Source organism: Pelodiscus sinensis, chromosome 3 (genome assembly GCF_049634645.1).
Source record: "Pelodiscus sinensis isolate JC-2024 chromosome 3, ASM4963464v1, whole genome shotgun sequence".
In the NCBI taxonomy this organism is placed as follows: Eukaryota; Metazoa; Chordata; order Testudines; family Trionychidae; genus Pelodiscus; species Pelodiscus sinensis.
Genome location: NC_134713.1, coordinates 198,543,613 through 198,569,753, shown reverse-complemented (window position 1 = coordinate 198,569,753; position 26,141 = coordinate 198,543,613). Strand labels below are relative to the sequence as shown.

At 62.0% G+C, this 26,141-nt stretch overlaps 1 long non-coding RNA gene across 1 annotated transcript in view; it reads left to right on the top strand.

Moving 5' to 3' along the window:
- LOC142828096 (uncharacterized) overlaps positions 1–26,141 on the top strand; it is a 60,371-nt gene that overhangs the window by 18,432 nt on the left and 15,798 nt on the right. The gene's annotated exons all lie outside the window — the stretch shown is intronic.

The following is a 26,141-nucleotide window of genomic DNA, read 5'->3' as shown; positions in this document are numbered from 1 at the left end:
CATCCCAATGCACCCACCCTCCCCCTGTGCCAGACTCCCCAGTCCCCCCATCCCAATGCACCCACCCTCCCCCTGTGCCAGACTCCCCAGTCCCCCCATCCCAATGCACCCACCCTCCCCCTGAGCCAGACTCCCCAGTCCCCCCATCCCAATGCACCCACCCTCCCCCTGAGCCAGACTCCCCAGTCCCCCATCCCAATGCACCCACCCTCCCCCTGAGCCAGACTCCCCAGTCCCCCCATCCCAATGCACCCACCCTCCCCCTGTGCCAGACTCCCCAGTCCCCCCATCCCAATGCACCCACCCTCCCCCTGAGCCAGGCCCCCAGTCCCCCATCCCAATGCACCCACCCTTCCCCTGAGCCAGACTCCCCAGTCCCCCCATCCCAATGCACCCACCCTCCCCCTGAGCCAGGCCCCCAGTCCCCCATCCCAATGCACCCACCCTTTCCCTGAGCCAGACTCCCCAGTCCCCCATCCCAATGCACCCACCCTCCCCCTGAGCCAGACTCCCCAGTCCCCCATCCTAATGCACCCACCCTCCCCCTGAGCCAGACTCCCCAGTCCCCCCATCCCAATGCACCCACCCTCCCCCTGAGCCAGACTCCCCAGTCCCCCCATCCCAATGCACCCACCCTCCCCCTGAGCCAGACTCCCCAGTCCCCCCATCCCAATGCACCCACCCTCCCCCTGAGCCAGACTCCCCAGTCCCCCCATCCCAATGCACCCACCCTCCCCCTGAGCCAGACTCCCCAGTCCCCCATCCCAATGCACCCACCCTCCCCCTGAGACAGACTCCCCAGTCCCCCCATCCCAATGCACCCACCCTCCTCCTGAGCCAGACTCCCCAGTCCCCCATCCCAATGCACCCACCCCTCCCCCTGAGCCAGACTCCCCAGTCCCCCATCCCAATGCACCCACCCTCCCCCTGCGCCAGACTCCCCAGTCCCCCATCCCAATGCACCCACCCTCCCCCTGAGCCAGACTCCCCAGTCCCCCCATCCCAATGCACCCACCCTCCACCTGAGCCAGACTCCCCAGTCCACCCATCCCAATGCACCCACCCTCCCCCTGAGCCAGACTCCCCAGTCCCCCATCCCAATGCACCCACCCCTCCCCCTGCGCCAGACTCCCCAGTCCCCCCATCCCAATGCACCCACCCTCCCCCTGAGCCAGACTCCCCAGTCCCCCAATCCCAATGCACCCACCCTCCCCCTGAGCCAGACTCCCCAGTCCCCCCATCCCAATGCACCCACCCTCCCCCTGAGCCAGACTCCCCAGTCCCCCATCCCAATGCACCCACCCTCCCCCTGCGCCAGACTCCCCAGTCCCCCCATCCCAATGCACCCACCCTTCCCCCTGTGCCAGACTCCCCAGTCCCCCCATCCCAATGCACCCACCCTTCCCCCTGAGCCAGACTCCCCAGTCCCCCATCCCAATGCACCCACCCTCCCCCTGAGCCAGACTCCCCAGTCCCCCATCCCAATGCACCCACCCTTCCCCTGAGCCAGACTCCCCAGTCCCCCATCCCAATGCACCCACCCTTCCCCCTGTGCCAGTCTCCCCAGTCTCCCCATCCCAATGCACCCACCCTCCCCCTGCGCCAGACTCCCCAGTCCCCCCATCCCAATGCACCCACCCTTCCCCCTGAGCCAGACTCCCCAGTCCCCCATCCCAATGCACCCACCCTCCCCCTGAGCCAGACTCCCCAGTCCCCCCATCCCAATGCACCCACCCTCCCCCTGAGCCAGACTCCCCAGTCCCCCATCCCAATGCACCCACCCTCCACCTGTGCCAGTCTCCCCAGTCCCCCATCCCAATGCACCCACCCTCCCCCTGAGCCAGACTCCCCAGTCCCCCATCCCAATGCACCCACCCTTCCCCTGAGCCAGACTCCCCAGTCCCCCATCCCAATGCACCCACCCTTCCCCCTGTGCCAGTCTCCCCAGTCTCCCCATCCCAATGCACCCACCCTCCCCCTGCGCCAGACTCCCCAGTCCCCCCATCCCAATGCACCCACCCTTCCCCCTGAGCCAGACTCCCCAGTCCCCCATCCCAATGCACCCACCCTCCACCTGTGCCAGTCTCCCCAGTCCCCCCATCCCAATGCACCCACCCTCCCCCTGAGCCAGACTCCCCAGTCCCCCCATCCCAATGCACCCACCCTTCCCCCTGTGCCAGACTCCCCAGTCCCCCCATCCCAATGCACCCACCCTCCCCCTGAGCCAGACTCCCCAGTCCCCCCATCCCAATGCACCCACCCTCCCCCTGAGCCAGACTCCCCAGTCCCCCATCCCAATGCACCCACCCTTCCCCCTGTGCCAGACTCCCCAGTCCCCCCATCCCAATGCACCCACCCTCCCCCTGAGCCAGACTCCTCAGTCCCCCATCCCAATGCACCCACCCTTCCCCTGTGCCAGACTCCCCAGTCCCCCCATCCCAATGCACCCACCCTCCCCCTGAGCCAGACTCCCCAGTCCCCCATCCCAATGCACCCACCCTTCCCCCTGTGCCAGACTCCCCAGTCCCCCCATCCCAATGCACCCACCCTCCCCCTGAGCCAGACTCCCCAGTTCCCCATCCCAATGCACCCACCCTCCCCCTGAGCCAGACTCCCCAGTCCCCCATCCCAATGCACCCACCCTCCCCCTGAGCCAGACTCCCCAGTCCCCCATCCCAATGCACCCACCCTTCCCCTGAGCCAGACTCCCCAGTCCCCCATCCCAATGCACCCACCCTCCCCCTGAGCCAGACTCCCCAGTCCCCCAATCCCAATGCACCCACCCTCCCCCTGAGCCAGACTCCCCAGTCCCCCATCCCAATGCACCCACCCTCCCCCTGAGCCAGACTCCCCAGTCCCCCAATCCCAGTGCACCCACCCTCCCCCTGAGCCAGACTCCCCAGTTCCCCATCCCAATGCACCCACCCCTCCCCCTGACCAGACTCCCCAGTCCCCCATCCCAATGCACCCACCCTCCCCCTGAGCCAGACTCCCCAGTCTCCCCATCCCAATGCACCCACCCTTCCCCCTGTGCCAGACTCCCCAGTCCCCCCATCCCAATGCACCCACCCTTCCCCCTGTGCCAGACTCCCCAGTCCCCCATCCCAATGCACCCACCCTCCCCCTGAGCCAGACTCCCCAGTCCCCCATCCCAATGCACCCACCCTTCCCCCTGTGCCAGACTCCCCAGTTCCCCATCCCAATGCACCCACCCTCCCCCTGAGCCAGACTCCCCAGTCCCCCATCCCAATGCACCCACCCTTCCCCCTGAGCCAGACTCCCCAGTCCCCCATCCCAATGCACCCACCCTCCCCCTGAGCCAGACTCCCCAGTCCCCCATCCCAATGCACCCACCCTTCCCGCTGTGCCAGACTCCCCAGTCCCTCATCCCAATGCACCCACCCTTCCCCCTGTGCCAGTCTCCCCAGTCTCCCCATCCCAATGCACCCATCCTTCCCTGAGCCAGACTCTCCAGTCCCCCATCCCAATGCACCCACCCTTCCCGCTGCGCCAGACTCCCCAGTTCCCCCATCCCAATGCACCCACCCTCCCCCTGAGCCAGACTCCCCAGTCCCCCATCCCAATGCACCCACCCTCCCCCTGAGCCAGACTCCCCAGTCCCCCCATCCCAATGCACCCACCCTCCCCCTGAGCCAGACTCCCCAGTCCCCCCATCCCAATGCACCCACCCTCCCCCTGCGCCAGACTCCCCAGTCCCCCCATCCCAATGCACCCACCCTCCCCCTGAGCCAGACTCCCCAGTCCCCCATCCCAATGCACCCACCCTCCCCCTGAGCCAGACTCCCCAGTCCCCCATCCCAATGCACCCACCCTCCCCCTGAGCCAGACTCCCCAGTCCCCCCATCCCAATGCACCCACCCTCCCCCTGAGCCAGACTCCCCAGTCCCCCATCCCAATGCACCCACCCTCCACCTGTGCCAGTCTCCCCAGTCCCCCCATCCCAATGCACCCACCCTCCCCCTGAGCCAGACTCCTCAGTCCCCCCATCCCAATGCACCCATGCCTCACCCTGAGCCAGACTCCCCAGTCCCCCATCCCAATGCACCCACCCTTCCCCCTGTGCCAGACTCCCCAGTCCCCCCATCCCAATGCACCCACCCTTCCCCCTGTGCCAGACTCCCCAGTCCCCCATCCCAATGCACCCACCCTCCCCCTGAGCCAGACTCCTCAGTCCCCCCATCCCAATGCACCCACCCTCCCCCTGAGCCAGACTCCCCAGTCCCCCATCCCAATGCACCCACCCTCCCCCTGCGCCAGACTCCCCAGTCCCCCCATCCCAATGCACCCACCCTCCCCCTGAGCCAGACTCCCCAGTCCCCCAATCCCAATGCACCCACCCTTCCCCCTGAGCCAGACTCCCCAGTCCCCCCATCCCAATGCACCCACCCTTCCCCCTGTGCCAGACTCCCCAGTCCCCCCATCCCAATGCACCCACCCTCCCCCTGAGCCAGACTCCCCAGTCCCCCATCCCAATGCACCCACCCTCCCCCTGAGCCAGACTCCCCAGTCCCCCATCCCAATGCATCCATGTCTCACCCTGAGCCAGACTCCCCAGTCCCCCATCCCAATGCACCCACCCTCCCCCTGAGCCAGACTCCCCAGTCCCCCAATCCCAATGCACCCACCCTCCCCCTGAGCCAGACTCCCCAGTCCCCCCATCCCAATGCACCCACCCTCCCCCTGAGCCAGACTCCCCAGTCCCCCATCCCAATGCATCCATGTCTCACCCTGAGCCAGACTCCCCAGTCCCCCATCCCAATGCACCCACCCTCCCCCTGAGCCAGACTCCCCAGTCCCCCAATCCCAATGCACCCACCCTCCCCCTGAGCCAGACTCCCCAGTCCCCCATCCCAATGCACCCACCCCTCCCCCTGAGCCAGACTCCCCAGTCCCCCATCCCAATGCACCCACCCTCCCCCTGAGCCAGACTCCCCAGTTCCCCATCCCAATGCACCCACCCCTCCCCCTGACCAGACTCCCCAGTCCCCCATCCCAATGCACCCACCCTCCCCCTGAGCCAGACTCCCCAGTCTCCCCATCCCAATGCACCCACCCTTCCCCCTGTGCCAGACTCCCCAGTCCCCCAATCCCAATGCACCCACCCTCCCCCTGAGCCAGACTCCCCAGTCCCCCATCCCAATGCACCCACCCTCCCCCTGAGCCAGACTCCCCAGTCCCCCATCCCAATGCACCCACCCTCCCCCTGAGCCAGACTCCCCAGTCCCCCATCCCAATGCACCCACCCTTCCCGCTGTGCCAGACTCCCCAGTCCCTCATCCCAATGCACCCACCCTTCCCCCTGTGCCAGTCTCCCCAGTCTCCCCATCCCAATGCACCCATCCTTCCCTGAGCCAGACTCTCCAGTCCCCCATCCCAATGCACCCACCCTTCCCGCTGCGCCAGACTCCCCAGTTCCCCCATCCCAATGCACCCACCCTCCCCCTGAGCCAGACTCCCCAGTCCCCCATCCCAATGCACCCACCCCTCCCCCTGAGCCAGACTCCCCAGTTCCCCCATCCCAATGCACCCACCCTCCCCCTGAGCCAGACTCCCCAGTCCCCCATCCCAATGCACCCACCCTCCCCCTGAGCCAGACTCCCCAGTCCACCCATCCCAATGCACCCATGCCTCACCCTGAGCCAGACTCCCCAGTCCCCCCATCCCAATGCACCCATGCCTCCCCGGGTATGTCTACACTACCCCGCTAGTTCGAACTAGCAGGGTAATGTATGCATACCGAACTTGCTAATGAAGCCCGGGATTTGAATTTCCCGGGCTTCATTAGCATAAAGCCGGCGCCGCCATTTTTAAAAGCCGGCTAGTGCGAACCACGTGCCGCATGTAGCCGCGCGGCACGGGGTTCGCACTAGCCGGCTTTTAAAAATGGCGGCGCCGGCTTTATGCTAATGAAGCCCGGGAAATTCAAATCCCGGGCTTCATTAGCAAGTTTGGTATGCATACATTACCCCGCTAGTTCGAACTAGCGGGGTAGTGTAGACATACCCCCCCTGAGCCAGGCCCGCCAGTCTCCCCATCCCAATGTACTCACTCCTCCCCCAGAGCTAGGCACCCTAGTGCCCCCCATCCCAGTGCACTCACCTCCCCCTGAGCTAGGAATCCCCAGCACCAGGAACGTCCTGCCCCAATCAAATTCACACCCCTCCCCCCCCGCAGAGCCAGGCACCGAAGGAACGGGACAGCCGGGTAAGGAAATCTTACTTTTAAAGTCGCCGCTCCTGCTGCCCGACCCGGCTGCCTCCACTCACAGTGTGTAGAGGGAGGCATCGCGTGCCCAGCTTCTGGGTCTCTGCTCAAAGGGTCTGTGACGTAGTGGGGGTACCTTGCTGGTTGCTATGCTGGGCAGTGGGCTGTGGGTGACCTCCACTGGCTGCTGGCTGCAGCATGGCCCAGCAGGGCAGGAGATGAGTCATTATGCAAGGGGGCTTCCAACCTGTCTGACCAGTTATCTCCCAGGGAGCAGAACAATGGGAAGAAGGGGAGTGGAACCCAGGCTGGGGGCAGGGCTGGAAGTGAGGGAGTTAGGTTTTCTGGCTGGTATCATGGAGGAAGCAACCTAGGCAATGGGCTGGGATTTAGGGGCCCAGTCTCCCCCATCTCAAGGGGGGCTGAGGCATTTTAGGCCTGCCCTGCAACCAGCTTACATCTGTGCTGTATCCTGGAGAAGCAATAAACTCCCTCTATTCTACTGGCTGGTGGAGTCTGTTTGTGCCACTACGGGGGTGCAAGAGATGGGAAAACCCCGACGCGCTGTCACACTGGTGTCAGAAGTGGGATGAACTGCACCCCGTGGATGGAGCTCCCAGCGGCGAATGACAAGGCGCAGTAGAAGCAAGGTCCTTAGAGCCAGGCGTGCTGGAGACAGAGCAAAGTGATTCCTGAGAATCGTGGGGCACAGCAGCACTACACCGGTGAGTCCACCGAGGGGACCAGCTGGGAGATGGCCTACACCCAACTCCTGAAGGCAGAGCTGGTGAAGCTGTGCAGAGAAAGGGGCTTGCCTGTGCGGAGCGCAACCAAGGCCCAGCTGATTGCCTGGCTGGAAGAGAATGACCAGCCACAGGGCTGGGATCTTTTCCCAGTGGGGAGCAGCCAGACCCCTCCTGGGAGCGTGTCAGGCTCTGAGGGTGGGTGGAGCACTGGAACCCACCGGAGAGATGGGACAGCCTCCCAGGGGAATCCTGCAAGCCGTAGTCCGCCCAAGGGAGGGTCGAACCCAGTGGAGGTGCGGCGGCTAGAAATCCAGCTGCAGATGAAGGAATTGCAAGTTCAGGACCGAGAGAGGCAGCGACAGCATGAGTTGGCCATGGCAGAGCAGAGAAGTGGTAGGGCCCCGTGTGACGGACCGGGCCGAGTCTGGGCACAGCTGAGGGCGTCCGCTCAGGGCGAATTGCTCAAATCCGGGGCTCCTTACAGCCCCCAGACTGGTGACCTCTCTGAATAGGCCACAAACCAGTCCCACAGAGCGCTTCAGCTGCCTGCCTGAAGCCTCACGAGCAAAACCCCTCCGACAGCCCAGCAATATCCATGCCCCAGATGGCCCCGGGCCTCATACACAGGTGGGGGGTCCTAGCACCCAATCCCACCTACCCCAAACAAGTTCTGTCCGGTTCCAAGAAACCAGCCACAGATCCCTGGTCAATTTACCCTCTGGATCTTACCCACAAATCACGCTGGGCCAATCCTTTAGCATCTAACATCTAAAGGTTTATTCTTACAAGAAAGAAAAGCATGAGAGTAAGGTTGTTAAAGGATAGTACATTACATGCACCAAATCTCCCAGTGATCAATGCAGGCTCTTGCAGAGATGTTACAGCTGCTGGCTTAAAAGTCCTTGTTGCACATCCTAGGATCAGGATGGGTTCACAGGTCTTCCGGGCTCTTCGATCCCTGCAATGCTGCCTCTGGGATGAAGTGCTGAGCTGAGACCCAAGATGGCGTCGACCACGTGGTCTCTTTATACCTCCTCTCTGGTCCCTTCTAGGCTGTAGTAGGTCACCTGGCCAGCGGCCAATCTCTGTGTTCCCTGCTGGCAGCTCTCAGGTGACAACCCTCATTCTTTAGGTGTGTCCTTGGCCCATTGAGAGCCATTGTCCCACAGGGCCTCGCTAATTAGCATGTCCACAGGCCCGGCCCTGCCCAATGCTCAACCACATGCAGGGAAATCTTCAGTATCCATATAAGTACATGCTAATAATTGCACACACAGACATTCTACAAACACATGAACAGCGTACATAGGACTATCAGACAGTAAGCTTCTATTCAATACCTCACATGGCCCCCTTCTATACCATTTTTGGGGCCAACACCCCCACCTATGGGTGCAGCAGTGATCTGGCTGCTCCCCTCAAGATCCAGTAACGTGACACTCCAGCTGCACCGAATGCGGACGGGCCCCAAGGGCCCACGGTTGCCAGAAACTTGGAGAAGCTCGTGGTGGCCCAACTGAAGGACATGGGCGACATAGACGGGTTCCTCAGCTCCTTTGAGAGGGCCTGTGGACTGCAACGGGTCTCCCCAGCTGACTGGCTACAGGAGCTCATCCCCTCACTGAAACAGGAGGCTGCCGGGGTGCTCAATCAGCTGGAGGACCTACAGCCAGGGGATTACAACCGAGTCAAAGAGGCCCTGCTGCACAAGTTTGGGCTGACCCCCAAGATGTACAGGAAGAAGTTCCAGGGGGTACAGAAGGGGCCACAGGAGACCTATGTGGATTTGGCCTCCCGCCTGGCGCAATACGGCCGCAAGTGGTGTCTGGAGTCGGAGCCCAGACCGCAGAGAAACTGCTCAAGATGTTCATGATGGAGCAGTTCTATGAAGCATGCCCACCCAAACTGAGGCTTTGGCTCAAGGACCGAAGACCAGAGAACCCCCAGGAGGCCGGGAGACTGGTGGATGAGTTCACGGAGAGCCGGTCTGGGTGTGAACGGGAATCGTGGCGAGAGAGGGAATTGCCGCAGAGACCAGATCTCAGCTGAGCGACGGAGAGAGTCATCTACGAGGAGAGCCCAAGAGACAAGTCGTCTGCGCCCCAGAGAACCAGCCAGGGCCTGGACAGAGACAGTCCAAAGGGGCCCGCAGGGCCTAACTTGCCATTGCTGTGGGCAGAAAGGCCACAAGAGGGCTCAGTGCACCAGGTCCCATGACCTGGGACTTTCCAGGGTTAATTGGCTGGAGCTGGAGGAAGGGCAGGCTGCCCCAGAAGCAGGGACTAGCAGAGTGGGGGGGGAAGGATGCTCAGTGCCCCTCCCCTGGGAGATCTGACCCTTGGGAGGCAGATTTCTCCGTGTACCGGGTGGGGGCAGGGCGGCCCCGTGGAGCGACTGCCTCGTGCCCCTGCAGGTCGATGGTAAGAAGGCAATGGGCTTCTGGGACACGGGGGTGGAGGTGACACTGGCCCGATCCGACATAGTGGCCCCAGACCGGGTACTACCCCACGCTCAGCTGACCCTGAAGGGCATAGACGGGTCCCCGTTTAAGGTGTCTATAGCCAGGGTACATCTGAAATGAGGGGCCAAGGAAGTGGGAGTGCACCCGCACTTGCCCACGGAGGTGCTGATGGGGAATGACCTAGAGGAGTGACCCCATGAATCCCAGCAGGCTCTAGTCACCGCCCAGAGCCAGAGCCAGCGAGGGGCTAGCAACCTGGATCCAGAGAAGGACTCCCGACAGGGTCCTCAGGGTCCCATTCCAGTGGACACGGGGTCCAGCCAAGCTGGGACTCTGGACCTAGGCAAGGGCGGGGAACAGGTCCCGATCCCTGCCCCTGCGGCTGAATTCCAGGCTGAGGTGCAGGCAGATCCCTCCTTGCAGAGGCTGAGGGACCAGGCTGGCCTCCGTGCAGCTCAGCCCCTGGGAAGAGGTGGCCAGGAGAGATTCCTGTGGGAGCGGGGATTCCTGTTCTGGGAAGGCTTCCCCCCAAGAAGGTGAGGGCATGGGGGGGTCCAGCGGCAGCTGGTAGTCCCCCAAAGGTATTGCCGCAAGCTGCTGTGTTTGACCCACAACGTCCCCATTGTGGGCCACTGGGGGATCCGGAGCACCCAGCTGAGGCTGCTCCAACGCTTCTATTGGCCAGGGATATTTGCAGCTGTGCAGTGCTACTGCCGGTCCTGCAACTCCTGCCAGAGCGGCAGGAAGGCCGAAGACGGGAGGAAAGATGCTTGGGGGCCCCTACCCCATATAGAGGACCTCCTGGGCTTGCTTAGAGAGTTATGGGAGGGGAAGACCCCCCCTGGATGGAGCGTCAGGAGTGGAAGATGCCCTGGCTGTCCAGGGAAGGCTCACTGAGCTCATGGCCCCGGCCCAAGAGACCCTGGCCAGAGATCAAGGCCAGTGGAAGGGTGGGTGCGACCACAGAGGACAGGCCTGTGCCAGTCGCCCCGGAGCGGTGCAGCGAGTGGACAGAGGGAAGCCAATTCATGTGGGGCCTTGCCACGGCCGGCCCGAGTCAAGGGGAGCACCCATGTCCCCAGGACGGGTTCCCACGCAGAGAACCCGAACTTCCCTAGGTCACAAGCGGAGTGACCCTGCTCAGTTCGCTCTCGGAGGGGGGAGAACTGTGACATAGTGGGGGTACCTTGCTGGTTGCTATGCTGGGCAGTGGGTTGGGAGTGACCTCCACTGGCTGCTGTCTGCAGCACGGCCCAGAAGAGCAGGGGATGAGTCATTATGCAAGGGGGCTCCGAACCTGTCTGACCAGTTATCTCCCAGGGAGCAGAACAATGGGAAGAAGGGGAGTGGAGCCCTGGCTGGGGGCAGGGATGGAAGGGAGTTAGTTAGGGCTCTGGCTGGTTTCATGGAGGAAGCAGCCTAGGCAACGGGCTGGGATTTAGGGGCCCAGGCTCCCCCATCTCAAGGGAGGCTGAGGCATCCTAGGTCTGCCCTGGAACCAGCTTACATCTGTGCTGTGCTGTGCTGTATCCTGGAGAAGCAAGAAACTCCCTCTGTTCTACTGGCTGGTGGAGTCTGTCCGTGCCATTATGGGGGTGCAGGAGACGGGAAACCCCCAACGCGCCGTCACAGGGTCACCTGGGCCAGAGCAGTGTGCACTGTGCTCCCACCCCAGCCCGGCGCCCCCCCTAGCACGGTGTCTGGCACATGCCCCCTCTTGCCCCCCTTCGCTACGACTGCCGTGCTCCTCTCTCCTCCGCCCCCGCCAGACACAGCAGGGGAAAATTGTTCCTGCTGGGCTTCTGTCCAAGTGAAACAGGAAATACCAGACATTTCCCATGTCCGGTATTTTCTGTTTTTTTTTTTACCTGATGGGGACCCGAATAACTGACAGTCTGGGTGAAAACTGGACACCTGGCAACCGTAGCAGGAGAGAGCCGCTCTAGTGCCAGCCTGGCCAGGGCAGTTCCTCAGTGGGGCACAGCTAAGGCTCAGACAGGCTGTTGAGGCACCTGCAGTCCATTTCAAGTCATTGAGAGCAATCTCTGAGCATGCTCAGTGGTGTCACTCTCGCCCACGCCATTGATAATCACCCCACTGTTGCCATGTGTGTCAGTAACCAAGATTCGTACCATCTGCCTCCGCTCCGATAGCGAGGACAGACCGCTAGGAGAATGCCAGTGCCAGCACTCCATAGCCACAAACCCTGCGCAGCGTGCCAAGCTCCGCTCTCATAGGCCTAATCGTGGATGAAGAAACCCCCTCGCCAATCATTCCTAGTCACTTTTTCAGCTGCAGTTTTCTTTTCTTACCTCTGTACATGAGTGTGACGGCACGTTGGGGGTTCCCCGTCTCCTGCACCCCGAAATGGCACAAACAGACTGCACCAGCCAGTGGAATTGAGGGTGGTTTATTGCTCCTCCAGCACAGCGCGGCACAGATGTAATCTGGTCACAGGAACTGGGCTAGGATGCCTCAGGCCCCCTTGAGATGGGGGAGACTGGGCCCCTAAACTCCAGCTCCTCTCCCTAGGCTGTCTCCTCCATGCCCTCCGACAGCCAGCAACCAACTCCCTAACTTCCAGCCCTGCCCCCCAGCCAAGGCAGCATTCCACCTTCCTTTGTTCCTCTCCATGGGGGGTGTCTGGCCACTGGTTTGCATAGTGACTCATCCTGTTTTGCTGGGTCGTGGTACCCACAGCAGCCAGTGGGGGTTCCCCCAGAGCCAGCAGCATAGAAACCAGCCAGGTACCCCCACTACGTCACAGTTCTCCCCCCTCCGAGAGCGAACTGAGCAGGGTCACTCCGCTCGTGACCTAGGGAAGTTCGGGTCCTCTGCGTGGGAACCCGCCCTGGGGACATGGGTGCTCCCCTTGACTCGGGCCGGCCGTGGCGAGGCCCCACATGAATTGGCTTCCCTCTGTCCACTCGCCGCCCCGCTCCAGGGTGACTGGCCCAGGCCTGTCCTCGGGGGTCACACCCACCCTTCCGCTGGCCTTGATCTCTGGCCGGGGTCTCTCGGGCCAGGGCCATGAGCCCAGCGAGCCTTCTCTGGACAGCCAGGGCGGCTTCCACCCCCGATGCTCCATCCAGGGAGGACTTCCCCTCCCATAACTCTCTCAGCAAGCCCAGAGGGTCTATCTGGGGTAGAGACCCCCAAGCCGCTTTCCTCCTGTCTTGGGCCTTCCCACCCCTCTGGCAGGAGTCACAGGACCGGCAGTACCGCTGCACGGCTGTAAAGATTCCCGGCCAATAGAAGTGCTGGAGCAGCTTCAGCCGGGTGCTCCGGATCCCCCGGTGGCCCCCAACGGGGACATCGTGGGCCAAATACAGCAGCTTGAGGCGATACTTTCGGGGGACGACCAGCTGCCGCTGGACACCCCATGCCCTCGCCTTCCTGGGGGGGAGCCACTCACGGAACAGGAGCCCACGCTCCCGCAGGAATCTCTCCTGGCCACCTCTCCCCCGGGGCTGAGCTGCACGGAGGCCAGCCTGGTCCCTCAGCCTCTGCAAGGAGGGGTCTGCCTGCACCTCAGCCTGGAATTCAGCTGCTGAGGCAGGGATCGGGACCTGTCCCCCACCTCTGCCTAGGTCCGGAGTCCCAGCCTGGCTGGACCCCGTGTCCACTGGGATGGGACCCTGAGGACGCTGCCAGGAGTCCTTCCCTGGACCCACGTTGTCAGCCCCCCGCTGGCTCTGGCTCCGGGTAGTGACTAGAGCCCGCTGGGATTCATGGGGCCACTCCTCTAGGTCGTTCCCCATCAGCACCTCGGTGGGCAAGTGCGGGTGCACCCCCACTTCCTTGAGGCCTTCCTTCGCCCCCCATTTCAGATGCACCCTGGCTACAGGCACCTTAAACGGGGACCCGTCTATGCCCTTCAGGGTCAGCTGCGCGTGGGGTAGTATCCGCTCCTGGGCCACTATGTCAGATCGGGCCAGAGTCACCTCCGCCCCCGTGTCCCAGAAGCCCGTCACCTTCCTACCATCCACCTCCAGGGGTATGAGGCACTCGCTCCGCAGGGGCCGTCCTGCCCCCACCCGGTACACGGAGAAATCCGCCTCCTGAGAATCAGACCTCCCAGGGGAGGTGCACTGAGCATCCTTCCCCTCTCTCTGAGCTGAGGTTTGCCTGCCAGCCCCTGCCTCTGGGGCAGCCTGCCCTTCCTCCCGCCCCAGCCAGTTAACCCTGGACAGTCCCCGGTCCTGGGACCTGGTGCACTGAGCCCTCTTGTGGCCTTTTTGCCCACAGCGATGGCAAGTTAGGCTTTGGGCTGTCTCTGTCCAGGCCCTGGCTGGTTCTCTGGGGCGCAGACGACCTGTTCCTTGGTCTCGCCCCGTAGTTGACTCCCTCCGTCGCTCAGCCGAGATCCGGTCTCTGCGCGGTTCCCTTTCTCTCCGGGACTCCCGTTCACACCCGGACCGGCTCTCCGTGAACTCATCCGCCAGTCTCCCGGCCTCCTGGGGGTTCTCTGGTCTCCGGTCCTTGAGCCACAGCCTCAGTTTGGGTGGGCACGCTTCATAGAACTGCTCCATCATGACCAGCTTGAGCAGCTCCTCTGCGGTCTGGGCTCCAACTCCAGACACCCACTTGCGGCAGTATTGCGCCAGGCGGGAGGCCAGGTCCACATAGGTCTCCCGTGGCCCTTTCTGTACCCCCCGGAACTTCTTCCTGTATATCTCGGGGGTCAGCCCGAACTTGTGCAGCAGGGCCTCCTTGACTCGGTTGTAATCCCCTGGCTGTAGGTCCTCCAGCTGACTGAGCACTCCGGCCGCCTCCTGGCTCAGTGCGGGGATGAGCTCCTGCAGCCAGTCAGCTGGGGGAACCCGTTGCAGTCCACAGGCCCTCTCAAAGGAGCTGAGGAACCCGTCTATGTCACCCATGTCCTTCAATTGGGCCACCACGAGCCTCTCCAAGTGGCTGGCAGCCCTGGGACCTTGGGGCCCATCCGCACTTGGCGCAGCCGGTGCCCCGCCGGTTCTCCGCTCTGCCATGGCCAGCTCATGCTGTCGCTGCCTCTCTCGATCTTGGCGCTCCTTCTCTCGGTCCTCTACTTCCAATTCCCTGATCCGCAGCTGGATCTCCAGCCGCCGCAGCTCCGCTGGGCTGGCCCCTGCCCTAGATGGGCTACGGCTTGCAGGCCTCCCGGGAGACGCTGTCTCATCTCTCCGTTGGGTTCCAGCGCTCCTCCCCCTCTCTGAGCCTGACACACTCTCAGGGGGGGTCTGGCTGCTTCCCCTGGGGACAAGATCCTGGCCCTGTGGCTGGTCATTCTCTTCCAGCTGGGTAATCAGCTGGGCCTTGGTTGCTTTCCGCACAGGCAAGCCCCTCTCTCTGCACAGCCCCACCAGCTCTGCCTTCAAGAGTCGGGCGTAGGCCATCTGCCCGCTGGGCCCCTCGGTGCAGACTCACCAGTCTAGTGCTGCAGCGCCCCACGATTCCCAGGAACCGCTTCGCTCTGTCTCCAGCACGCCTGGCTCCAGGGCTCTTGCTTCTACTGCGCCTTGTCGCTTGCCGCTGGGAGCTTCATCCACGGGGTGCAGTGCATCCCACCCCTGACACCAGTGTGACGGCACGTTGGGGGTTCCCCGTCTCCTGCACCCCGAAATGGCACAAACAGACTGCACCAGCCAGTGGAATTGAGGGTGGTTTATTGCTCCTCCAGCACAGCGCGGCACAGATGTAATCTGGTCACAGGAACTGGGCTAGGATGCCTCAGGCCCCCTTGAGATGGGGGAGACTGGGCCCCTAAACTCCAGCTCCTCTCCCTAGGCTGTCTCCTCCATGCCCTCCGACAGCCAGCAACCAACTCCCTAACTTCCAGCCCTGCCCCCCAGCCAAGGCAGCATTCCACCTTCCTTTGTTCCTCTCCATGGGGGGTGTCTGGCCACTGGTTTGCATAGTGACTCATCCTGTTTTGCTGGGTCGTGGTACCCACAGCAGCCAGTGGGGGTTCCCCCAGAGCCAGCAGCATAGAAACCAGCCAGGTACCCCCACTACGTCACAATGAGACACTTCCAGGTCACGACACCCCTGACGGCTCTCACCTTTCCTCCCTTCTCCCAGGTACGCACCGTCTTCCTGACAGTGTTTAAAACCAAATATTACTCTGGCAACATGGAAAGCTCTTGCTGCCAGTTTCCTGTTGCTCCCACAGCTAGGGACAGGTAAACCGTTATTACAGGGCCATTTATATGCTGATCTGTATTAGGAATATTTCCAGACTGGAATTACCCAGATTTTAATAAAGCCTTTGGATCATTTTCTGGTACATTTTGGCCAGCAGATAAAATTGGAAATGTTTCAGTTTTGCCGTTACAACTTCCATGTGGGCCAATTCTGCCTAATGCATGAAGAGGAGCACGTTAGGGGGAAGATGTACAAATTACAGCCCAAACCCAGTTTTGGAGACATGCTTTTACTGCCTGGATTCTCCCCTATTTCATTAGAGCACATTTCACCAGACGCTGAGGGCCTGTGATAAAAGGGGAGTTTGACTCGAGACACCATTCTGACCTCTTCGGACTTGAAGCCTGCCATCCTGGCACTCTGACGGTTCACACCGTGAAGAGTCTGGGCCTGTTCTTTCACCCTACAAACGTATGAGAGCATAGCCGTTGTGTGCCGAGGACACGGGACAGTTCGGCCATTGCCAGCACACTGCCATTGGAGGCAGGGAAGATGTGGAATGAGAGCATAGCCGTCGTGTGCCAAGGACACGGGGCAGAGCGGCCATTGCCAGCACACTGCCATTGGGGGGCAGGGAAGATGTGGAATGAGAGCATAGCCGTCGTGTGCCAAGGACACGGGGCAGAGCGGCCATTGCCAGCACACTGCCATTGGGGGGCAGGGAAGATGTGGAATGAGAGCATAGCCGTCGTGTGCCAAGGACACGGGACAGTGCGGCCATTGCCAGCACACTGCCATTGGGGGGCAGGGAAGATGTGGAATGAGAGCATAGCCGTCGTGTGCCAAGGACACGGGGCAGTGCGGCCATTGCCAGCACACTGCCATTGGGGGGCAGGGAAGATGTGGAATGAGAGCATAGCCGTCGTGTGCCAAGGACACGGGGCAGTGCGGCCATTGCCAGCACACTGCCATTGGGGGGCAGGGAAGATGTGGAATGAGAGCATAGCCGTCGTGTGCCAAGGACACGGGGCAGAGCGGCCATTGCCAGCACACTGCCATTGGGGGGCAGGGAAGATGTGGAATGAGAGCATAGCCGTCGTGTGCCAAGGACACGGGGCAGAGCGGCCATTGCCAGCACACTGCCATTGGGGGCGAGGAAGATGTGGAATGAGAGCATAGCCGTCGTGTGCCAAGGACACGGGGCAGAGCGGCCATTGCCAGCACACTGCCATTGGGGGGCAGGGAAGATGTGGAATGAGAGCATAGCCGTCGTGTGCCAAGGACACGGGGCAGAGCGGCCATTGCCAGCACACTGCCATTGGGGGGCAGGGAAGATGTGGAATGAGAGCATAGCCGTCGTGTGCCAAGGACACGGGACAGTGCGGCCATTGCCAGCACACTGCCATTGGGGGGCAGGGAAGATGTGGAATGAGAGCATAGCCGTCGTGTGCCAAGGACACGGGGCAGTGCGGCCATTGCCAGCACACTGCCATTGGGGGCTGGGAAGATGTGGAATGAGAGCATAGCCTTCATGTGCCGAGGACAAGGGACAGTGCGGCCATTGCCAGCACACTGCCATTGGAGGCGGGGGAGATGTGGAATGAGAGCATAGCCGTCGTGTGCCAAGGACACGGGACAGTGCGGCCATTGCCAGCACACTGCCATTGGGGGCGGGGAAGATGTGGAATGAGAGCATAGCCGTCGTGTGCCAAGGACATGGGGCAGTGCGGCCATTGCCAGCACACTGCCATTGGGGGGCAGGGAAGATATGGAATGAGAGCATAGCCGTCGTGTGCCAAGGACATGGGGCAGTGCGGCCATTGCCAGCACACTGCCAGTGGGGGCTGGGAAGATGTGGAATGAGAGCATAGCCGTCATGTGCCGAGGACAAGGGACAGTGCGGCCATTGCCAGCACACTGCCATTGGAGGTGGGGGAGATGTGGAATGAGAGCATAGCCGTCGTGTGCCAAGGACACGGGACAGTGCGGCCATTGCCAGCACACTGCCATTGGGGGTGGGGAAGATGTGGAATGAGAGCATAGCCGTCGTGTGCCAAGGACACGGGGCAGTGCGGCCATTGCCAGCACACTGCCATTGGGGGCTGGGAAGATGTGGAATGAGAGCATAGCCTTCATGTGCCGAGGACAAGGGACAGTGCGGCCATTGCCAGCACACTGCCATTGGAGGCGGGGGAGATGTGGAATGAGAGCATAGCCGTCGTGTGCCAAGGACACGGGACAGTGCGGCCATTGCCAGCACACTGCCATTGGGGGCGGGGAAGATGTGGAATGAGAGCATAGCCGTCGTGTGCCAAGGACACGGGGCAGTGCGGCCATTGCCAGCACACTGCCATTGGGGGGCAGGCAAGATGTGGAATGAGAGCATAGCCGTCGTGTGCCAAGGACACGGGGCAGTGCGGCCATTGCCAGCACACTGCCAGTGGGGGCTGGGAAGATGTGGAATGAGAGCATAGCCGTCATGTGCCGAGGACAAGGGACAGTGCGGCCATTGCCAGCACACTGCCATTGGAGGCGGGGGAGATGTGGAATGAGAGCATAGCCGTCGTGTGCCAAGGACACGGGACAGTGCGGCCATTGCCAGCACACTGCCATTGGGGGTGGGGAAGATGTGGAATGAGAGCATAGCCGTCGTGTGCCGAGGACACGGGACAGTGCGGCCATTGCCAGCACACTGCCATTGGAGGCGGGGGAGATGTGGAATGAGAGCATAGCCGTCGTGTGCCAAGGACACGGGACAGTGCGGCCATTGCCAGCACACTGCCATTGGAGGCGGGGGAGATGTGGAATGAGAGCATAGCCGTCGTGTGCCAAGGACACAGGACAGTGCGGCCATTGCCAGCACACTGCCATTGGAGGCGGGGAAGATGTGGAATGAGAGCATAGCCGTCGTGTGCCAAGGACACGGGACAGTGCGGCCATTGCCAGCACACTGCCATTGGGGGCGGGGAAGATGTGGAATGAGAGCATAGCCGTCGTGTGCCGAGGATACGGGACAGTGCGGCCATTGCCAGCACACTGCCATTGGAGGCAGGGAAGATGTGGAATGAGAGCATAGCCGTCGTGTGCCAAGGACACGGGACAGTGCGGCCATTGCCAGCACACTGCCATTGGGGGCGGGGAAGATGTGGAATGAGAGCATAGCCGTCGTGTGCCAAGGACACGGGACAGTGCGGCCATTGCCAGCACACTGCCATTGGGGGCGGGGAAGATGTGGAATGAGAGCATAGCCGTCGTGTGCCAAGGACACGGGACAGTGCGGCCATTGCCAGCACACTGCCATTGGGGGCGGGGAAGATGTGGAATGAGAGCATAGCCGTCGTGTGCCAAGGACACGGGACAGTGCGGCCATTGCCAGCACACTGCCATTGGGGGCGGGGAAGATGTGGAATGAGAGCATAGCCGTCGTGTGCCAAGGACACGGGACAGTGCAGCCATTGCCAGCACACTGCCATTGGGGGCGGGGAAGATGTGGAATGAGAGCATAGCCGTCGTGTGCCGAGGACACGGGACAGTGTGGCCATTGCCAGCACACTGCCATTGGGGGCGGGGAAGATGTGGAATGAGAGCATAGCCGTCGTGTGCCAAGGACACGGGACAGTGCGGCCATTGCCAGCACACTGCCATTGGGGGCGGGGAAGATGTGGAATGTATTTGGCTTTGTACGTTAGTTTGGTTCTGGATCTCCTAGAGGCCCTTGGACAAAGGGCCCGAAGCTGCTCCACTGAAAACAGCAGGAATGGGAGCAGCCCTAAATGAGGAACAGGCCAGTATATCAACACCACAGCAAGTTATTGGCCCTCTATGTGCCATTGATCTGCTCACCAAATCCCCTGCAAGTTCAATGCAGTTTCCTGTAGAAAATAATGAATGGCAGGATATCGGAATACCTGCCCATTACGAAGTAGGCCCTTCCCTCCCCGTGACTTTCAATGAGAGTTGAGCGCCTCCAGGGCCAGCCCACAACATTTTGGCACCTGAAGCGTGGAGCTCAAATGACGCCCCCATCCCCTCCCCTGCCTGTGATGTCTCTTGTGCCCACCTTCCTCCAGCACAGCACTCCACCATCTCTGTGCATCTAGAGCAGAGAGCATACACATACACCAGCAGCAGACACAATTTTCTACACTCTGGGTCCTAGTGGCGCCCCCACCCCCCTCAGTTCGCCTCATGGTAGGGCCAGCCCTGGGCGCCTCTCACTAAGGCACTTCTGAAAGCCCCATCTCCAATGATATTCACCTTCAAAATGACTTACATTAATCATGCAGGAGCCACCCTGCCAAGCCTGTGTAGGCTCCAACTCTCAAAGGCCTATGCGTGTGTGACGGCGCGTTGGGGTTTTCCCGTCTCCTGCACCCCCGTAATGGCACGGACAGACTCCACCAGCCAGTAGAATAGAGGGAGTTTATTGCTTCTCCAGGATACAGCACAGCACAAATGTAAGCTGGTTCCAGGGCAGGCCTAGGATGCCTCAGCCCCCCTTGATATGGGAGAGACTGGGCCCCTAAATCCCAGCCTGTTGCCTAGGCTGCTTCCTCCATGATACCAGCCAGAAACTAACTCACTTCCAGCCCTGCCCCCAGCCAGGGCTCCACTCCCCTTCTTCCCATTGTTCCGCTCCCTGGGAGATAACTGGTCAGACAGGTTCAAAGCCCCCTTGCATAATGACTCATCCCCTGCCCTGCTGGGCCGTGCTGCAGCCAGCAGCCAGTGTAGGTCACTCCCAACCCACTGCCCAGCATAGCAACCAGCAAGATACCCTCACTATGTGTGACGTAGTGGGGGTACTTGCTGGGCTGTGGTGACCCCTGCTGTCTGGAGCAAGACCCAGCAGGGAAAATCTCGCTAGGCAGAGATAAGGCCAAACTTGTCGAACCATGTGGCCAGACACCCCCCATGGAGAGGAACAAAGGAAGGTGAATGCTGCCCTGGACTGGGGGGCAGGGCTGCAAGGGAATTTAGTTGTTACTGTGGGAGAGCATGGAGGAGACAGCCTAGGGAGAGGAGCTGGAGTTTAGGGGCCCAGTCTCCCCCCAACTCAAGGGGGCCTGAGGCATCCTAGCCCAGTTCTGTGACCAGACTACATCTGTGCTATGCTGTATCCTGGAGAGGCAATAAACTTCCTCTATTCCACTGGCTGGTGCAGTCTGTTTGTGACATCTCGGGGTGCAGGAGACGGGGAACCCCCAACACGCCGTCACACTGGTGTCAGAAGTGGGATGCACTGCACCCCGTGGATGAAGCTTCCAGCGGTGAGCGACAAGGCGCTGTAGAAGCAAGAGCCCTGGAGCCAGGCGTGCTGGAGACAGAGCGAAGCGGTTCCTGGGAATCGTGGGGCGCTGCAGCACTAGACTGGTGAGTCTGCACCGAGGGGCCCAGCGGGCAGATGGCCTACGCCCGACTCTTGAAGGCAGAGCTGGTGGGGCTGTGCAGAGAGAGGGGCTTGCCGGTGCGGAAAGCAACCAAGGCCCAGCTGATTACCCAGCTGGAAGAGAATGACCAGCCACGGGGCCAGGATCTTGTCCCCAGGGGAAGCAGCCAGACCCCCCCTGAGAGTGTGTCAGGCTCAGAGAGGGGGAGGAGCGCTGGAACCCACCGGAGAGATGAGACAGCGTCTCCCAGGAGGCCTGCAAGCCGTAGCCCATCTAGGGCAGGGGCCAGCCCAGCGGAGCTGCGGCGGCTGGAGATCCAGCTGCGGATGAAGGAATTGGAAGTACAGGACAGAGAGAAGGAACGCCAGGACCGAGAGAAGGACCGCCAGGACCGAGAGAGGGAGCGCCAGGACCGAGAGAGGCAGCGACAGCATGAGCTGGCCATGGCAGAGCGGAGAACCTGCGGGGCCCCGGCTGCGCCAAGAGTGGATGGGCCCCAGAGTCCCGGGGATGCCAGGCGCTTGGAGAGGCTCACAGTGGCCCAATTGAAGGACGTGGGTGACATAGACGGGTTCCTCAGCTCCTTTGAGAGGGCCTGTGGGCTGCAACAGGTCCCCCCAGCTGACTGGCTGCAGGAGCTCGTCCCCGCACTGAACCAGGAGGCGGCCGGAGTGCTCAGTCAGCTGGAGGACCTACAGCCAGGGGATTACAACCGAGTCAAGGAGGCCCTGCTGCACAAGTTCGGGCTGACCCCCGAGATGTACAGGAAGAAGTTCCGGGGGGTACAGAAAGGGCCACGGGAGACCTATGTGGACCTGGCCTCCCGCCTGGCGCAATACTGCCGCAAGTGGGTCTCGGGAGTCGGAGCCCAGACCGCAGAGAAGCTGCTCAAGCTGGTCATGATGGAGCAGTTCTATGAAGCGTGCCCACCCAAACTGAGGCTGTGGCTCAAGGACCGGAGACCAGAGAACCCCCAGGAGGCCGGGAGACTGGCGGATGAGTTCACCGAGAGCCGGTCCGGGGGTGAACGGGAGTCCCGGAGAGAAAGAGAATCGCGCAGAGACCGGTTCTCGGCGGAGCAACGGAGAGAGACACCTCCGAGGCGAGCCCCAGGGGCCAGGACCAGTCGTCGATACCCCAGAAAACCAGCCAGGGCCCGGGCAGACCCGACCCGAATGGGCCCACAGAACCTAACTTGCCATCGCTGTGGGCAACGAGGCCACAAGAGGGCTCAATGCACCAGGCGCAAGAACAGGTCCCATGACCTGGGACGTTCCAGGGTTAACTGGCTGGGGCGGGAGGAAGGGCCGGCTGCCCCAGTGGCAGGGGCTGGCCGGCAAACCTCCGCTCGGGGAGGGGGGAAGGATGCTCAGTGCACCTCCCCTGGGAGGTCCGACCCTCGGGAGACAGATTTATCCGTGCACCGGGTGGGGGCGGGGCGGCCCCTACGGAGGGACTGCCTCGTACCCCTGGAGGTGGATGGCAGGAAGGTGACGGGTTTCTGGGACACGGGGGCGGAGGTGACGCTGGCCCGGCCCGACATAGTGGCCCCAGACCGTATGCTACCCGACACTCAGCTGACACTGAGGGGCATAGGCGGCACCCCCTTTGAGGTACCTGTAGCCAGGGTGCATCTGAAATGGGAGGCCAAGGAGGGCCCCAAGGAAGTGGGGGTGCACCCGCACTTGCCCACCGACGTGCTAATGGGGAGTGACCTAGAGGAGTGGCCAGACGGACCCCACAGGACGCTGGTCACCACCCGTAGCCAGAGCAAGCGAGGGGCTTGCGGCCCGGAACTCGAGGAGGTTCCCCAACAGGGGGCCCAGGGCCCCGTCCCAGCGGACCTAGAGTTGGACCTAGGCAGTGGGGGGAACCACGGCCCTGTCCCAGCCCCAGCCGCTGAATTCCAGGCGGAGGTGCGAGCGGATCCCTCCCTGCAGGCCCTGAGGGACCGGGCTGACCTGGGTGCCGCTCAACCCCTAGGAGGAGATTGCCAGGAGAAGTTCCGGTGGGAGAGGGGATTTCTGTACCGGGAATGGCTTTCCCCCGGGACGGTAGGCAAGTGGGGGCTCCAGCGGCAGCTGGTGGTTCCCCAAAGGTATCGCCGCAAGCTGCTACACCTGGCCCATGACACCCCGTTCTCGGGACACCAGGGGATCCGGCGCACGCGGCTGAGGCTGCTCCAAAACTTCTATTGGCCGGGGATGTTTGCAGCTGTCCAGCGGTACTGCCGGTCCTGCGACTCCTGCCAGCGGGTGGGGAAGGCTCAAGACAGGAAGAAAGCTGCATTGAGACCCCTGCCCATCATAGAGGAGCCTTTCCAGAAGGTGGCGATGGATATTGTGGGGCCCTTCAACAGAGCGACCCGGACAGGGAAGAAATACATCCTGGTGGTGGTGGACTTCGCCACCCGCTACCCCGAGGCCGTGGCCCTGCCCTCCATCGAGGCAGACACGGTGGCAGACGCACTGCTGACCATTTTCAGCAGGGTGGGGTTTCCCCAGGAGGTTCTCACGGACCAGGGATCCAACTTCATGTCGGCCCTGCTCCGGTGCTTGTGGGAGAAGAGTGGGGTGCAACACACCTGGGCCTCGGCGTATCACCCCCAGACCAACGGGTTGGTGGAGAGGTTCAATGGGACTCTGAAGCAGATGCTACGGACCTTTATGCACAAACACCCGCAGGACTGGGACAAGTACCTACCCCACCTGCTGTTTGCGTACAGGGAAGTGCCCCAGGAGTCCACGGGGTTCTCGCCGTTCGAGCTGTTATATGGGAGGCGAGTGAGGGGCCCCCTGGACTTATTGAAAGACGAGTGGGAGGGGAAGGTCTCCCCGGAGGGTGAGCCGGTCGTGGAATACGTCCTGACATTCCGGGAAAGACTTGCCGAGCTCATGGGCCTGGCCAGAGAGAACCTGAGCAGGGCCCAGAGGAAGCAGAAGGTCTGGTACGACCGCAATGCACGGGCCCGCGCCTACGCTACCGGGGACCAGGTGATGGTCCTGATCCCCGTGCGGAAGAACAAGCTGCAAGCCGCCTGGGACGGCCCCTTCAAGGTGGTTAAGCAGCTGAACGAGGTGAACTACGTGGTGGAGCTGACGGGCCGGACGCGCGGCCAGCGGGTATATCACGTTAACATGATGAAGCCGTACTGGGACAGGGAGAACTTGGTGCTGGCCGTGTGTAAGCCCTGGGAGGAGCAGGGGGAGGATCCCCTGGTGGGCCTGTTCCCTGGGACCGGAGAGGACTCTTCGCTGGAGTCAATTTCCCTCTCGGACCAGCTCACCCCGGCCCAGCAGGCCGAGATCCGGGAGGTGCTGCGCTCCCACCAGCAGCTGTTCTCCAACAAGCCGGGTCTTACCAACCTGGCTGTCCACCGGGTGCAGACGGGCACTCACCCCCCGGTGCGCTGCTCCCCATTCAGAGTCACAGGGAAAACAGCCCAGGACCTGGAGAGAGAGGTCCAGGACATGTTGGCCCTGGGGGTGATCCAGCCGTCCTCCAGCCCCTGGGCCTCTCCCGTGGTGCTGGTTCCCAAGAAGGACGGGTCGATCCGGTTCTGCGTGGACTACCGGAAGCTCAACGCCATCACGGTGTCCGACGCCTACCCGATGCCAAGGCCCGACGAGCTCCTGGACAAGCTGGGGGGAGCTCGCTATCTCACCACCCTGGACCTCACCAAGGGCTACTGGCAGGTGCCGCTAGACCAGGAGGCCAGACTGAAATCGGCTTTCATCACGCCACTGGGGCTCTATGAGTTCCTGGTCCTACCCTTTGGCCTCAAAGGGGCGCCGGCCACCTTCCAGCGCCTGGTGGACCAGCTGCTGCGGGGAATGGAGAACTGTGCCCTAGCGTACATCGATGACATCTGCGTCTTCAGCCAGTCCTGGGAGGACCACGTGGCCCAGGTCAGCCAGGTACTGGATCGGCTGAGGGAGGCCGGGCTGACCGTAAAGGCTGGGAAGTGCAAGGTTGGAATGGCCGAAGTGTCCTACCTGGGCCATAAGGTGGGGAGCGGCTGCTTCAAGCCAGAGCCGGCCAAAGTGGAGGCCATCCGGGACTGGCCTGTGCCCCAGACCAAGAAGCAGGTCCAGGCTTTCATTGGGATGGCGGGGTACTACCGGAGGTTTGTGCCCAACTTCAGCTCCATCGCTGCCCCGATCACAGAGCTGTGCAGGAAGGGGAGGCCCGACAGGGTGGTCTGGACGGAGCAGTGCCAGAGGGCTCTCTGTGCACTGAAGGGAGCCCTGGCCAAGGCCCCAGTGCTGGTAAACCCAGACTTCGACAAGCCCTTTATCGTGTTTACTGACGCCTCGGACACCGGGCTGGGGGCGGTGCTGATGCAGGCGGACGAGAAAGGGGAACGTCACCCCATCGTGTACCTGAGCAGGAAGCTGCTGCCCCGGGAGCGGAGCTACGCGACCGTAGAGAGGGAATGCCTGGCCATGGTGTGGGCCCTGCAAAAGCTGCAGCCGTACCTGTTTGGCCGGCGTTTCACGGTGTTCACCGACCACTGCCCCCTGACCTGGCTGCACCAGATGAAAGGGACGAACGCCAAGCTGCTGCGGTGGAGCCTGCTCCTGCAGGACTACGACATGGAAGTGATCCACGTCAAGGGGAGCGCCAACATCATCGCCGACGCGCTGTCCCGTAGCGAGGGGCCCGAACTTCCCCAGGTCACGAGCGGAGTGACCCTGCTCAGTTCGCTCTCGGAGGGGGGAGAACTGTGACGTAGTGGGGGTACTTGCTGGGCTGTGGTGACCCCTGCTGTCTGGAGCAAGACCCAGCAGGGAAAATCTCGCTAGGCAGAGATAAGGCCAAACTTGTCGAACCATGTGGCCAGACACCCCCCATGGAGAGGAACAAAGGAAGGTGAATGCTGCCCTGGACTGGGGGGCAGGGCTGCAAGGGAATTTAGTTGTTACTGTGGGAGAGCATGGAGGAGACAGCCTAGGGAGAGGAGCTGGAGTTTAGGGGCCCAGTCTCCCCCCAACTCAAGGGGGCCTGAGGCATCCTAGCCCAGTTCTGTGACCAGACTACATCTGTGCTATGCTGTATCCTGGAGAGGCAATAAACTTCCTCTATTCCACTGGCTGGTGCAGTCTGTTTGTGCCATCTCGGGGTGCAGGAGACGGGGAACCCCCAACACGCCGTCACACTATGTCACAGCATGTGTTTAACTTTCTGCTCTGG